This window comes from Sturnira hondurensis, unplaced genomic scaffold, assembly GCF_014824575.4.
Source record: "Sturnira hondurensis isolate 20B ecotype Veracruz unplaced genomic scaffold, ASM1482457v3 Scaffold0010428, whole genome shotgun sequence".
NCBI lineage: Eukaryota > Metazoa > Chordata > Mammalia > Chiroptera > Phyllostomidae > Sturnira > Sturnira hondurensis.
In genome coordinates this window covers 6,977,299-6,992,070 of record NW_028083059.1, presented here as the reverse complement: position 1 = coordinate 6,992,070, position 14,772 = coordinate 6,977,299, and the positions used below count along the sequence as shown (strand labels likewise).

At 41.1% G+C, this 14,772-nt stretch overlaps 1 protein-coding gene across 2 annotated transcripts in view; it reads right to left on the bottom strand.

Moving 5' to 3' along the window:
* The window catches only part of TMEM45A (transmembrane protein 45A), a 56,860-nt gene extending 50,044 nt beyond the window's left edge, over positions 1-6,816 (bottom strand). For both annotated transcript variants that reach the window (XM_037058947.1, XM_037058943.1), the window contains exon 1: positions 6,676-6,816. The gene's annotated coding sequence lies outside the window, so the exon portion shown is untranslated. The remainder of the gene's footprint in view (positions 1-6,675) is intronic.
* Positions 6,817-14,772: the final 7,956 nt, after the last annotated feature.

Below are 14,772 nucleotides of genomic sequence, written 5' to 3'. Positions count from 1 at the left end.
GATTCTGTGAACATTAATGGGATAATAAAGGAATACTATGACCACCTCTATATGCACAGATTTGATAAGCTAGATGAAATGGACCGAGTCCTTGACAGACACAATCTATAAAACTCACATACAATCTGAACAGGCCTATATGTGTTAGAGAAATTGACTAAGTAATTAATAACATTCCAAAACAGAAAGCACCAGGCTCAGGTGGGTTCGCTGGTGAATTCTACCAAATACTTAATAAAGATATTTTATCAATTCTGCCCTGGCTGGTGTAGCTCAGTGGATTGAGCACAGGCCTGCGAACCAGAGGATCGCGGTTCGATTCCCAGTCAGGGCACATGCCTGGGTTGCAGGCTGGTTCCCTGCAGGCCAACTCCCAGCAGGGGATGCACAAAAGGCAACCATACATTGATGTTTCTCTCCCTCTCTCCTTCCCCTCTAAAGATACATAAATAAATAAAATAAAAAATAAAAACTTTAAAAAAAAAAGATATTTTATCAATTCTGTACAACCTCTTCCAGAAGATAGAAGCAAAGGGAATACTTCCTAATTTATTCTAGGAAGGTAGCAATACCCTAAAATCAAAATCAGACAAAGACATTTCAGGAAAACAAAGCTACAGACCAATACATCTTATGAACACAGATGCAAAACTTCTCAGCAAATTCTTAATAAATAAACTACAATAAGGTATAAGAATAATTATACACCTCAATGAAGTGAGATTTATCCCAAGTGTACAAAGCTGGTTCAGTATCTGAAAATCAATTGATGTAATCCATCACAACAATAGACTAAAGGAGAAAAATCACAAAATCATACCAATAAAAGCAGAAAAAGCACTTGAAATCATTACATATTCATGATTGAATAAACAAAACACTCAGCAAACTAAGATGGGGGGAACTCCCTCAACTTGACAAAGAATATCTACAAAAAAATCTAAAGCTGACATCATACTTGATGGTGAGAATTTGGAAGCTTTTCTGCTAAGATCAGGGAAAGGTAGAGATACTCCCTCTCACCACTGCTTAGCAACACCGGACTTGAAGTCTTCACAACACAAAAAAGTAAGACAAGAAAGGGAAATAAAAGGTAAACATTGGGAAAACTATCTTAGTTTACAGATGTCATAATCATCTATTAGAAAATCTGAAAAAAAAACAACAAAAAACTTCTGGAACATTATAATAAGCGATTATAGCAAGATTTCATTTTCATTATACATGGTTAATATGCAAAAGCCCACCATTTTCCCATATGTCAACAGTGAACAAATGCAATTTGAAATTTAAAACATGAATCCATTTACATAAGCACCAAAAAATAATGAAGTACTTGGATAAAATCTAATAAATTATGTACAAGGTCTATATGAGGAAAACCACAAACCAATGATGAAAGAAATCAAAGAACTAAATAAATGCAGAGATATAACATGATCGTGGATAAAAAGACTCAATATTGTCAAAATCTCCTTTCTTCCCAACTTGATCTATGGATTTAATGCAATCCCAATCAAAATCTAAGTGAGTAATTTTTGTAGACATCAACAAATTAATTATAAAGTATATTGCCCGGCTAGGTGGCCCAGTTGGTTGGAGGATTGTCCCACACCCCAAAAGGTTGTGGGTTCAATCCCCTGCCTGGGAACATACCTAGGTTGTGGGTTCAGTCTCTGGTTGGGGTGCATACAGGAGGCAACCGAATAATATTTCTCTCACATTGAAGTTTCTCTCTCTCTCTTTTCCCCATTCTCTCATTATAAACATATCCTCAAGTGAGGAATAATTAATATAATATAATATAATATAATATAATATAATACAATATAGAAATATATAGTATACAATATATAAATTATATATATGTAGGTAAATGAAAAGATCCAGAATAGTCAACACAATATTGAAGAAAAATCAGAGGACTGGCACTACCCAACTTTAAGAGCTACTCTACAGCCACAGTAATCAGGACAGTGTGGTGTTGGTGAAAGGACAGTCGGTGAACAGCAGAACAGAACACAGAGTCCAGAAACACACCCATGTAAATCTATTCAACTGATCTTCAACAAAGGAGCAAAGGCAACACAATGCAGCAAAGACCGTCTTTTCAACAACTGGACATGTGTATGCAAAAAATAAATAAATCTAAACACAAACTTTTCCTGACTGGTGTGGCTCAGTGGATTGAGCACAGGTCTGTAAACTGAAGGGTCACCAGTTCAATTCCCAGTCAGGACACATGCCTGGATTGTTGCCAGATCCCTGGTTGGGGGCATGTGAGAAGCAACCAATGGATGTTTCTATCCCTCTTCTTTCCCCTTCCCTTCCTCTCTCTCTAGAAATATATCAAACCTTTATTTAAAAAAATAAACAGACTTTACACCCTTTACAAAAGTTAACTGAACATGTGTCATAGACCTAAATATACAATGCAAAACTACAAAACACCTAGAAGACAATACAGGAAAAAATCTAGGTGGCCACTGCTGTGGCAATGACTTATTGGACACAACATCAAAGGCATAATCCATGGAAGAAATAATTGATAACTTGGATTTGTTACAATTGAAAACGTTTGCTCTAAAAAGACACTGTCAAGACAAATAGAAGACAATGGAGAAAATATTTGCAAGAGATATGTCTGATAAAGGATAGTTACCCAAAATATACAAAGAACTCCTAAAATTCAACAATAAGAAAACAGAAATTGAAGTCACAAATGCATGGAAAGATAATTCATGCTTATGGATTGAAAGAATTAATACTGTCAATATTTGCATACCACCCAAAGCAATCTACGCACTCAATACTATCCTTACTGAGCTTCCAACAGCAATTTTTACAGAAATAGAACAAAACCCTAAAATTTGTGTGAGACAACAAAAGACCACGAATACCCAAAGAAGTCTTAAGAAAAAAGAGCAAAACTGGGGGCACCACACTCTCTAATTTCAAACTGTATTACAGATCTATAAGGATCAAAATAGTAGGGTCCTGTCATAAAAATACCCATATAGATCAATGAAGCAAAATAGAGAGCCCAGAAATAAACCCAGGCCTATATGGTCAATCAATACACGGTCTGGCAGAAGTAACGCTTGCTTGAGTGTGGTTGCTAGGGTACCTGAATGTCTCGCACAGGTGGGCAGCAATATGAACATTTCACCTAAAGCGTCACATGGTGTGCTCAAGTGTGATATTGTTAGATTACAGAATTACATGCTTATGATTTTGTAATAAAAAGGGGGCACTATTTGTGCTGGAATGGGGTTAAAGATAATCTGTTCAATAAATGGTATTGTAAAATTAGACAGATACATGCAAGAGAATGTAAGTGAACCAGTACCTTACAGCGCACACAAAAATAATTCCAAATGAATTAAAGACATGAACATAAAACCTGAAACTATGGAACCCCTACAAGAAGGGTAGGTGGTGAGCTCCTTAATATCTTGGCAATGGTTGTTTTCAATCCGACACCAAATGCACAGGCAACAAAATCAAAAATAAACAGGTGGGGCTACATCAAACTAAAAAGCCTCTGCACAGCCCAGAAAACCATCAACTAGCATCTTAACACTGCCCCAAAGGAAAACCCCAACATCATATTCCGTGCTCCCAAACAAGTCTTGTTTTCATGAGCCCGGAACAGTGAGGCCCCAGTGAATCAACAGGAAGGCGGTGAGCAGGGAGCAGGCAGCAGGCACTTCTGGGTAATAACAGAGGCACTGTCTGGAAACCGTGTCCAGTACACACTGCAGGAGAGCTCTCTTGGCACCTCAGTGGAAGCCAGCTATGTCCAAGCCAGCGGGGACATCATCTGGCTCTAACCCAGAAAGACGTCTCCCTGAAATACCTGGCAAATTTCACAGTCGTGTGAGATGTAGGTCATCCTCTGCAGGACTACAAGGATCCTCATAGACCTAGAGGATGGCAGCTACAGCTTTCTGAGGTGCTGATTTTTTTCACACTTCACCATCATGTTGTTCATTCTGCTGCTCTCTTCTGAAATCCCTCTAATTTACAACAATTTCAAGAGCTCTATTTGGCCTCCTCTGTGACAAGACATGGGCTCAAACAGTTACTCCTGGGGCTTCACCAACAGGAGATGAGAACAAGCTCCAACTTTCCCCCAAACATTCTGTCCCAACTGCATTCCCCTGGAACGGAAGGGCCTGTGTCTCCCATGCTAAGGCAATGCACACAAGTGTGCTGGGGAGCACCCCTTCCCAGGACCAGGCAGGAGGCCACATTTGCATCACCAGATGGGAAGGGAAGTTATAAGGGGCTCTGTACCCCAACAGAGGCTTGAGAGGAACCCATCTAGGGGACCGTCCCATCCTGTTTGCACGCCAGCTCATTTCAAAAGAATTTAAAGTTGCTTACAAAGATTAATAAAGTTGGCAACACAACATAGAGATGAACAACAACAAAAAAACCATAGAGATGAACAACAAAAATGGGAAGTTGAGAGGCTAAGGATCTTCTGAACTGGGAGTGGAGAAAGATGACAGCAGTTTCACGGTCTCTAACTTCATCTTTCCCACCTCATTCTTTCCCTTCACTAGTTCTCTGTGAGTCAGTTCTCTCGTCAAAGTAACCAAAGATCCCCGCCTTGCTAAATTCAATGGCCAGTTCCATCCTCATCTTACTGGAGCCACTAGCAGAATTTCGCAGACCTGACCACTGCCTCCTCCCTGGAAAATATCCCCCCTTTGTTTTTCCTTTTCGCCAGTCCCTCCTTCTTTTTGATTACTTCAACCTCTCAGATTCTTAAAATTGGAATGTCCTAGAGCTCAGTTTTTGGGACTCTTCTGTCTACCCTCAGCACTGAGGGATCTCGTCTTGTTTCATGGTGTTAAATACTGTGCCACATGGCCTAAATTAATCTATAGCCCAGACTTCTTCCTTGAACTCTAGACTGCTATATCCAACTGTCTACTTGGCCTCTCCACTTGGATGTCTAATGCACATCACAAACTCAAAACTGTCTAAAACAGAACTCCTGGTATCCTAGACCAGATCTGCTCTGCCTGCAGTTTTCCCCGTGTAAAGTCAACATCTTCCATTATTCACATCAAAAAATTGAGAGTCATCCTTTAGTCCTCTCTCTGACTCACTTCCCACATCCAATCCATCAGAAAATCCTATTGGCTCTACCTCCAAAATATGCCCAGGGTCTGCCTCCTTCTCACCAACTTCTCTCCCTCACTCGCACCACTTTGGTACAAGCCAAGGTACTAACAGTGGTCTCCTAACTGGACTCCCTGCTTCTGCCTTTGCCCTTTCAGACTATTCTCAGTACAGGAGCTAGTGTTATCCCGCTGAAATGTAAGTCAGACCCAAGCCCTCAGAAGGGCCCTACCTGATGTGGCCCCCAGCACACGTCCAGCATTTCTTCCTCATCTTCTCCACTCAAACACTCGCCACCAGCCACGCCAACCACCCTGTTTTTCCTTGAACATACCAGGCTCCCCTCCACCTTTGGGCTTTTGTACTTGTTTCAAATTCACTTCCCGTTACCTCCTCTAAGCTTTTGGTTAAATATTTTTTTCAACAAGGCCTTCCCTGATCACGCTATTTAAAACCACACACTGCCCCAATATCCCTTACCCCTTTCCTACTTTATTTTCCCCACAATACATCCCCTTCTAATACACTGCATAACTTACTTTGTTTATTGCATCTCCCCACATTAGAATGAAAGTTCCATGAGTGCACTTTTTTTCCTATTTTTCTTTACTGCTTAATCTCTGGCTTTTAAAACTGTGCCTGGAATATAGTAAATAGTTCAGTACATAAGTGTTGGGTGGAAGGATGGATAGATGGATAGATGGATAGAGTGAACATCAAAATATATGCTTCAACTGTCAGATTCCTGAAGGTCCCAGAGAAGGAAAATATCACAGACCCAGTGAAGTAGAATGTATCATTTAAGACACATAACTGCCCACATTTTCTCTGCCTATTTAACTGCAATGCTAGGTCCTAAAATGAAATGCACACAGAATCAATAAGATGAGGCAAATCTTAGCTATGCCTCAATCAAATAAGCAGGCTGGGGAAACACTCACAATTATAGGAATCAAGAATGGCAGGACATGACTCCCATGGTAGGGAAGGGGTCTAGAGGAAGAGTTGACTCGCTAAAGGTAACCAACTTTTCCCAGGTCTCCCATCTGACAGACACTGCACTAGGCTCTTTGCTAACTTTCTCTCACCAAATCCTTCCCACCCTGGGAAGCAGATATTACCACCCCCATTTCACGAACTTAAAAAGAAAGTTAGATAAAACTGAAGTTCTGAGAGATTAAGTTATTTGCACAACAGATACACAAAGTCAGGATTCAAACTAGGTCTATATGAATAAAAAAATTCTTGCTCTTTCCACACCAAATGGTGAACTAACAACCTGTGTTTCAGAACAATTCTCCCTGCCTAGTCATTCATCCTTCTTAGTCTCAGTAGATCAAGAACCTAGAATTGGGGCAGAAAGGACAAGAAAAAAAAAAGAAACTAAAACGGAGCTTTTGTTTCTTAGTTAATAATAAAAATTATCCAACGGTATAAAAAAAAGGCTGAAACCCTACACCTTTCAGTCAGTGTTACTTTCATACACACGCCCACGTGCTCACCAAAAACAAACAGTAGGAAAACCAATATTAAACTTACCGCAATTTTACCTTCACATAAATCTCTCACAGGTCATGAGTATCAAAGACGTGCTGCTCAGCAGCTGACAATCCTGGCAGATGTGTCTTAATCCCCCAAGAAAGACAAGCATATTGCACCAGCACCAGCCTTGCAACCGCCCCAGAGAAATCTCTTTTCTTCCTCCCACTCACAGGTTTCTTCCTGCCAGTAGCCTCCAACTCCACCCAATTTAACAGAAACCTGGCCCATTAACACCCTGCAATTAATGTTATGAGACACACAAGTCTGATTGTCAACCTTCGGATGCTCAGAAGATACCGTCCTTTGCAATCAGGGAGGGACTACTGAGTCACAGTCAACATGTTTTTTTTTAACATCTACAAAGTAGTCACACTCATTTATTCCCTCTTTCACCAAATCTACTTCCTGATTAGTAACTTGTAGAAATTCTTCAACCAATTAAGTTAGGTGTGCAGTGCGTCAGGGCAGTAAAATTAGAAGGCTCCCACAGGGAATGGGCCCACCAATGACTTTGCTCCTGTCGTGGCAGCCAACCTACCAACCAACCAGATCACACCCACTCCCACCCAAGGAAAGTGGATGAATATGCAATATGTACCCCTCAGCTAAACTGCATCCATAAAGACCAAGAAAACTCAGAAATAGTCTCAATCTTCTCAATAATTACTGCTGCTTTCAGCATTTGGAACCAAAAGCCAATAAGAATATTTCATAGTTCTTGCTCAAAAAATAAGACCTACTGGAATGCATGGGGTATGCACCTATGAAATGGTAGGTGGTGTTATCTAGGTGCCATAAAACAAAGTAAACCAAAAAAGGCTTAAAAATGTTTATTTCAAAGGAAAGGTATCGCATGTTGACAAGACCCAAATTACCATTTTATTTTTTTTCCAAATTACCATTTTAATTATAGGCTGTAAATCAGAATGAAAATTGTTCTAGGAGAAGAAGAGACCTCTGAAAACCTCCTATTAAAAGAGTTGAGCCCTGGCTGGTGTAGCTCAGAGGATTCAGTGCAGGCCTGCAAATCAAAGGGTTGCTGGTTTATTCCCAGTCAGGGCACATACCTGGGTTGCAGGCCAGATCCCCAATAGGGGGTGTGCTAGTGGCAACCAAACATTGATGTTTCTCTTTCTCTCTTTCTCCTTCCCTTCCCCTCTCTCTAAAAATAAATGAATAAAATCTTAAAAGAAAAAAAAACCTTTTAAAAAATAAAATAAAATAAGAGTTGAGCCCTGGCAGCTATGGCTCACTTGTTTGGGTATCATCCTAGGAACCAAAAGGTTGCTGGTTCTATTCCTGGTCAAAAGACATGCCTGGGACTTCCAGTCAAGATGGCAGCATAGGCAGACATGGTTCACCTCTTCCTACAACCACATCAAAACCACATCTATCCAGACAGGGAGGAGGGGCACAGATGCAGAACAGGCTGGTCCTTCACACACTCACACACATATGGTGGATAAAAATTCAAAAGGGATATCTCAGGAGTAAGGAGTCCAAGCCCTGTTCCAAGTCCCCCAGCCCAGGGATCCAGGAAGATAAGTCCCCACAACTTCTGGCTTTCAAAAACCAGCAGGGTATGAGTCAGCAGAAGAAACTGCTACAACCCCTATCAGTTCCTCTTAAAGAACCCACACTCAGACTCACCTACTCATATGCACTCCCTCTGAGCTCCAACACTGGGGGTAACAGCTTGAAAGGCAGCAGTCACATACAGGGAGAAACTAAAGTGTCTAGCATCAAGGTGAGCAGAGGCCTTTGTCCCTTTTCTAAACCATCCCACCACAGAACTGTCATATCTGAGACTCCATCAACCTGACTAACATTCTTTGACCCACCTAGGAGATCCCCAGAGACTCTGCCCCACCCGACTTACTGGCTCTCCCAAGCTGCTTTTCTACACAAATGGCTGTTCTTGGCTTATACATTAAAACTTCTTAAATCCTCTCAAACAAGCAACAGCTGGCCTCAGTGACGCCCCTGCCCAGTACTAGCATCAGCCAGCCTAGATTCACAGCTTGGCTTTGCCTTGGAATCTTAAAGCTCAACACAAGTAGCAGCCATCTCACATTGCTCTATAGCTCAGGCAGGGTGGACCCAGGAAAACCACAGGTGGGAGCTGACCTTGGCCTGCACCATCTGGGAAACCCCAGAGCAAACACACCCAGTGGAGAGCTACAGACCACATTGGAGAACAGCCATTCTGCCCCTGCACAGCTGATCCTTCACATACAGATGAGGTGGGTGTAAGTAGTCACAGACGATCCTTATAGTTGACTGGCCTGGGTAAATCCCCCCTGTTGATCTGCCGATAGCAACAAGCCTCAACTACAAGAGGAAGGTGTACTTAGCCTACATGAAGGGTGCACCTCAAGTACCCATCTTGGTTGATGGAGGAGGCTGTGCCACTGGACCCTACAGGACACCTACTACATTATGCCACACTACCAAGACACAAAGTCAAAGCAGCTCTACTTAATACATAGAAACAAACACAGGGAGGCTGCCAAAATGAGGAGACAGAGAAACATGGCCCAGATGAAAGAACAGATCAAAAGTCCAGAAAAAGAGCTAAATGAAATGGAGATAAGCAATCTGTCAGATGCAGAGGTCAAATCACTGGTCATAAGGATGCTCAAGGAACTTAGTGAGGACCTCAGTAGCATAAAAAAAGATCTAGTCAGAAATGAAGGACTCACAAATTAAAATAAAGAACAATTTATAGGTAAACAACAGAAGAGAGGATGAAACCAATAATCAAATCAATGATTTGGACCATAAGGAAACAAAGAACAACCAATCAGAACAACAAGAAAAAGAAATCAGGATGCAATAAGCAGCCTCTTTTCAAGACAATTTCAAGAGGTCCAACATTCACATCATAGGGGTGCCAGGAGAAGAGAAAGAGTAAGAAATTGGAAATCTATCTGAAAAAATAATGAAAGAAAACTTCCTTAATTTGGTGAAGGAAATAGACATGCAAGTCCAGGAAGCACAGAGAGTCCCAAACAAGATGGATGCAAAGAGGCCCACTCCAAGACACATCATAATTAAAATGCCACAGGTTAAAGATAGAGAGAGAATCTTAAAAGCAGCAACAGAAAAGAAGTTAGTTACCTATAGGCAAGTTCCCATAAGATTGTCAGCTAATTTCTCAAAAGAAATTTTGCAGTAACTTCTGGCCAAGAATGAGGCTCAGGTAGATACACTTTGTCTCCCCACACAACCAAAAAAAAGGACAACAACAAATTTAAAAACAAAAAATAGCCAGAACTGCCAGAAAATCAAACTATAGGGAAGTCTGACAACCAAGGAGTTAAAGATGAAATAATCACCCAGACTGGTAGGAGTGGAGATGGTCAGCCAGGACAGAGAGGACTGGTGGCAAGGTATGGCTGCAGGACTGAGTGTGCAAGGTGGTAGCTTGTCAGACCAGGTGGTCCCACATTTGCATGCAGATAAACCAGGAGGAACAACTGGGGAGTGAGACAGACTGCGCAACCCAGGGTTCCAGCGAGGGAAAATAAAGCCTCAAAACTTCTGACTATAAAAACCTGTGGGGGGGTAGTGGTGGTGGGAGAAACTCCCAGCCCCACAGGAGAATTTGTTGAAGAGACCCACAGGGTCCTAGAATGTACAAACCTACGGATATGGGAATCAGCACCAGCAGGGCCCAAATTACTTATGGGTAACAGAGGAAGTGACTGAAAGCCAGCCAAGAGATGAGCAAGTGGCATTATTACCTCTCAGACCCCACCCCACCTACAGCACCCAACAGAGCAAAGTGGGTTGCCCCACCCTGGTGAATACCTAAGGCTCTGCCACTCACTACATAACAAGTGCACCAAGACAAAAAAAACTGCCCCTAATGAAAGAACAGATGAAAGCTCCAAAAATAGAACAAAGCAATGAAGAGATAGCCAACATATCAGATGAATAGTTCAAACACAGGTAATTACTATGCTTATAGAAATGGTTGAGTACAGTCCCAAAATAGAAAAAGAGGTAAAGGCTATCAAAGTGAAATAAAGAAAAATGTACAGGGAACCGACAGTGATGGGAAGGAAACCTGGACTCAGATCAATAGTTTGGACCAGAAGGAAGAAGTAAACATTCAATCAGAAGAGAATGAAGAAATGAGAGTTTAAAAATATGAGGAGAGGCTTAGGAACTTTAAGCACTCCAACATTCAAATCATAGGGGTGCCAGAAGGAGAAGAGGAAGAGCAAGAAATGGAAAACTTATTTGAAAAAATAATGGAGAACTTCCCCAATCTGGAAAAGGAAATAGACTTCCAGGAAATTCAGGAAGCTCAGAGAGTCCCAAAGAAGTTGGACCCAAGGAAGCACATACCAGGTCACATCATAATTACATTACCCAAGATTAAAGAGAAGGAGAGAATCTTAAAAGCAGCAAGAGGGAAAAAATAGTTACCTACAAAGGAGTTCCCATAAGACTAGCAGCTGATTTCTCTAAAAAAACCATGCGGTAAAAAGGGGCTGGAAAAAGTATCTGAAGTCATGAAAGGCAAGGACCTGCATGCAATATTACTCTACCCAGCAAAGCTATCATTTAGAATGGAAGGGTAGATAAAGTGCTTCCCAGATAAGGTCAACTTAAAGGAGTCAATCATTACCAAGCCCTTATTATATGAAATGTTAAAGGGACTTATCTATGAAAAAGAAGATGATCAAAAATATGAAGAGGAAAATGACAACAAACTCACAACTATTAACAATTGAACCTAAAAAAAGAGCAAGAACAAATACAAACAAAGCAAACAACCAGAACAGGAACAGAATCACAAAAATGGAGATCACGTGGAGAGTTATCAGAGGGGAAGGGGAGAGGGACAAATGAGAGAAATGGTACAGGAAATAAGAAGCATAAATGGTAGGTGCAAAGTAGACAGGGGAAGGTTAAGAATAGTATAGGAAATGGAGACACCAAAGAACTTATGTGTATGACACATGGACATGAACTAAGGGGGCGGAAATGCTGATGGGAGGGTAGGTGGAGGGTGAAGAGAAGTAAATGAGAGGGAAAAATGGGACAACTGTAATAGCATAATCAATAAAATATCTTTTTAAAAGAAACTTTGCATGCTAGAAGGGATTGGCAAGAAATATCCAAAGTCATGAAAAGCAAGGACCTATATACAAGACTTCTTTACCCAGCAAAGATATTGTTTAGAATCAAAAGGCAGATAAAGAGCTTCCCAGACCAGAAAAAACTGAAGGAGTTCATCATCACCAAACCATTATTATATGAAATATTAAAGGAACTTATTTAAGAAAAAGAAGGTCAAAACTATGAACAATAAAATGGCAAAAAAATATGAATCTATCAACAATTGAATCTAAACTAACAGACTAAGCAAACAAGAATAATAGAGACAGAATCAGGGATACAGAGATCGTTGTGATGGTTGCCAGATGGGAGGGGGTGTGGAGGAAATGGGTGAAGAGGTGAGGGGATTAAGAAGTACAAATAGGTAGTTACAGAGTAGCCATGGGAATGTAAAGTATAGTATAGGAAATGGAGTAGCCAAAGAATTTATACGAATGACCCATGGACATGAACAATGGTGGGAGGATTGATTGAGCAGGTGAAGAGTACTGGGTGGAGGAGGGCAAAGGGGGGAAAACCAGGACAACTGTAATAGTCTAATCAATGAAATATATATTTTTTAAAGAAAAGACATACCTGGGTTGCAGGTTCAGTACCAGGGGACACATGCAGAAGGCAGCGAGTTGATAGCTCTTTCTCACCTCAGTGTTTCTTACCCTCTCTCTCCCCCTCTTTTCCCTCCCCCAAATAGAAAAATAAACCTAAAACATTTTAAAGGGTTGAAACATTTTTAAAAAAGAATTGAAACATCAAATCAATGAGGACAAAAGAAAGGGCACCAGTTTCCTTAGATGCTCATCTGGATACACACACTTAGAGGAAAGTGGTGAAACAGAACCTTAATCTTATCATCTCACTCTTGTTAAAACTTGAGTGACCCAGAAAGCGTAGAGGCAGAACTGGCTAGTTACATGACTGCAGAGCCCAGAACAACCTAAAAATATGAGGCCCCTGGTTTACAGATTACTGAGAATTTCAAAGCAGGGACATCAGAGCATTAAACTGATTAAGAGGCCCTTTGAAGTATGGGCTTGGTACAACTGTGCAGGTTGCACACCCACGAGCTGGCACTGCAGACAGGGAATTTGTCCCCTGGGTGCTAGAAAGAGACCTGGAGGGACACTATGGTGAAATTACATTCTCTCGTCCACCCTGGGCACCGTGCCCTGAAAAGCTCAATGACCGTATCTGTGAAGGGTCACTGCACGCTGGTACCACATGTCGAGGAGGTAAGTAACTTCTCTCATCGGATACAACCATGAACTGAACTTCCACAAACATGCCTGTTCCCCCAGGAGATCCAAGGGCATTCTGACCCTACAATTGAAGATTGGGCAAAAATTAACTTAACCAACTGAATTAATCTGGAAAGATCAATCTTGCAGGAATAGGCCCAGTAAGATATATGAATGTTTGGTGGCAAAAATTTTTCTGTGTTTTTGGTTAGAGAAATCTCTATCCTATTACATTGGAAGAGACTTCTTTGGTCATCAGCTTACTAATAGTTGGATTATTTAAGAATTAGTTACAAAAAAATATAAGGTCCATCCCCTATGGCCAAGGGGAGTAAGTTACTCTTCAACTAAATTTCCAACAAAAATGTTTGAGAAGAATGGCTCAGTCACTTTTTTCCCCTTTCTTCTTCTTCTTTTTTTTTTTTAGAATTGATTTTAGAGAGAAAAAGAAAAGCAAAGAGAGAGAAACGTTGATTTGTTATTCCACTTATTTATGTTTTCACTGGTGGCTTCTCTTATGTGCCCTGACCAGAGATCACAACCTACAACCTTGGTGTATCAGGACAATGCTTCAACCCACTGAGCAACCTGCCCAGGGCCTCCCCTTCTTCTTCTTAATTGGCCTTTCCCCTTTTTCCTGTTCAGGGTCTCAGTGGAATTCACGGAGGGTCTCAGCAGATTCTACCTTTCCACCCACCACTACACCCAATCAAAATCCACTTATCTTATGAACCAAACAGTTCCTCTAACAGATCAATTTTAGGAATGTGGTTAATAATAACCAGTGGAGAATCTCATTTAAATCACGAAGTCTTTCCTCAGAGAATGCCACATAAACAACTGCTTTCTCCAATCACTAGTAAAATGGCCCTTTCCATAAGAATAACATGTCCAGGCCCGGACCAGCAAGGTTCAGTGGGTTGGGCATCATACCTCAAACCAACAGGTTACCAATTCAAATCCCAGTCAGGGCACATGCCTGGGCTGCAGGTCAGGTGCCCAGTGGGAAGCAAGAGAGAGGCAACCTGTGGATGTTTCTCTCACACACTGATGTTTCTCTTCCGCCCTTTCTCCCTCCCTTCCCATCTCTCTAAAAATAAATAAATAAAATCTTTTAAAAAATGAATGAAATGCTCAGCTAATACAAGCTAACTTGCTCACCATTCCTCCAGCTGGACTTAGACCACAGGAAAAAAAAATACTCATTCACCTTTACTGCTTTTTTTATTCAACATGGACTCAGAAGTGCCCCTAATGAATTATTTCTCAAAATCATACCCACAGAAAAAAACAAAAAGATGAACTTTGGGGATAGTAGAGGAGAGGGTATTTCTAAAAATCATTTGTTAACTGTTAAAAAAAAAACACAAGACAACAGTCCCAAAATGGAGTTGCTCATACTAAGCCCCATGCTAGCACATCAAGCCTTAATTGCAGTTTTGTCTCTTCTGGAAACAGAATCTTAAACCAATCCACCAGGAATTGCCTGATCAGTCCTAGCTAGGTTAATCTGCCTGACAGATCCCTTCCATCCCATAAAGGAAAGTATTTTGTAATAACCAACTCCCTTTTTTGTCTGGTGTAATAACTTCCTTTTCCTATCTCCTCCTGCCTAGGAAAGTGTTTCATTTTGTAAAGCTCCTCAGCTCTGTCTGGTGTAGCTCAGTGAATTGAGTTCCAGCCTGCAAACCAAAGGGTTGCCTGTTCGATTCCCACTCAGGGCACA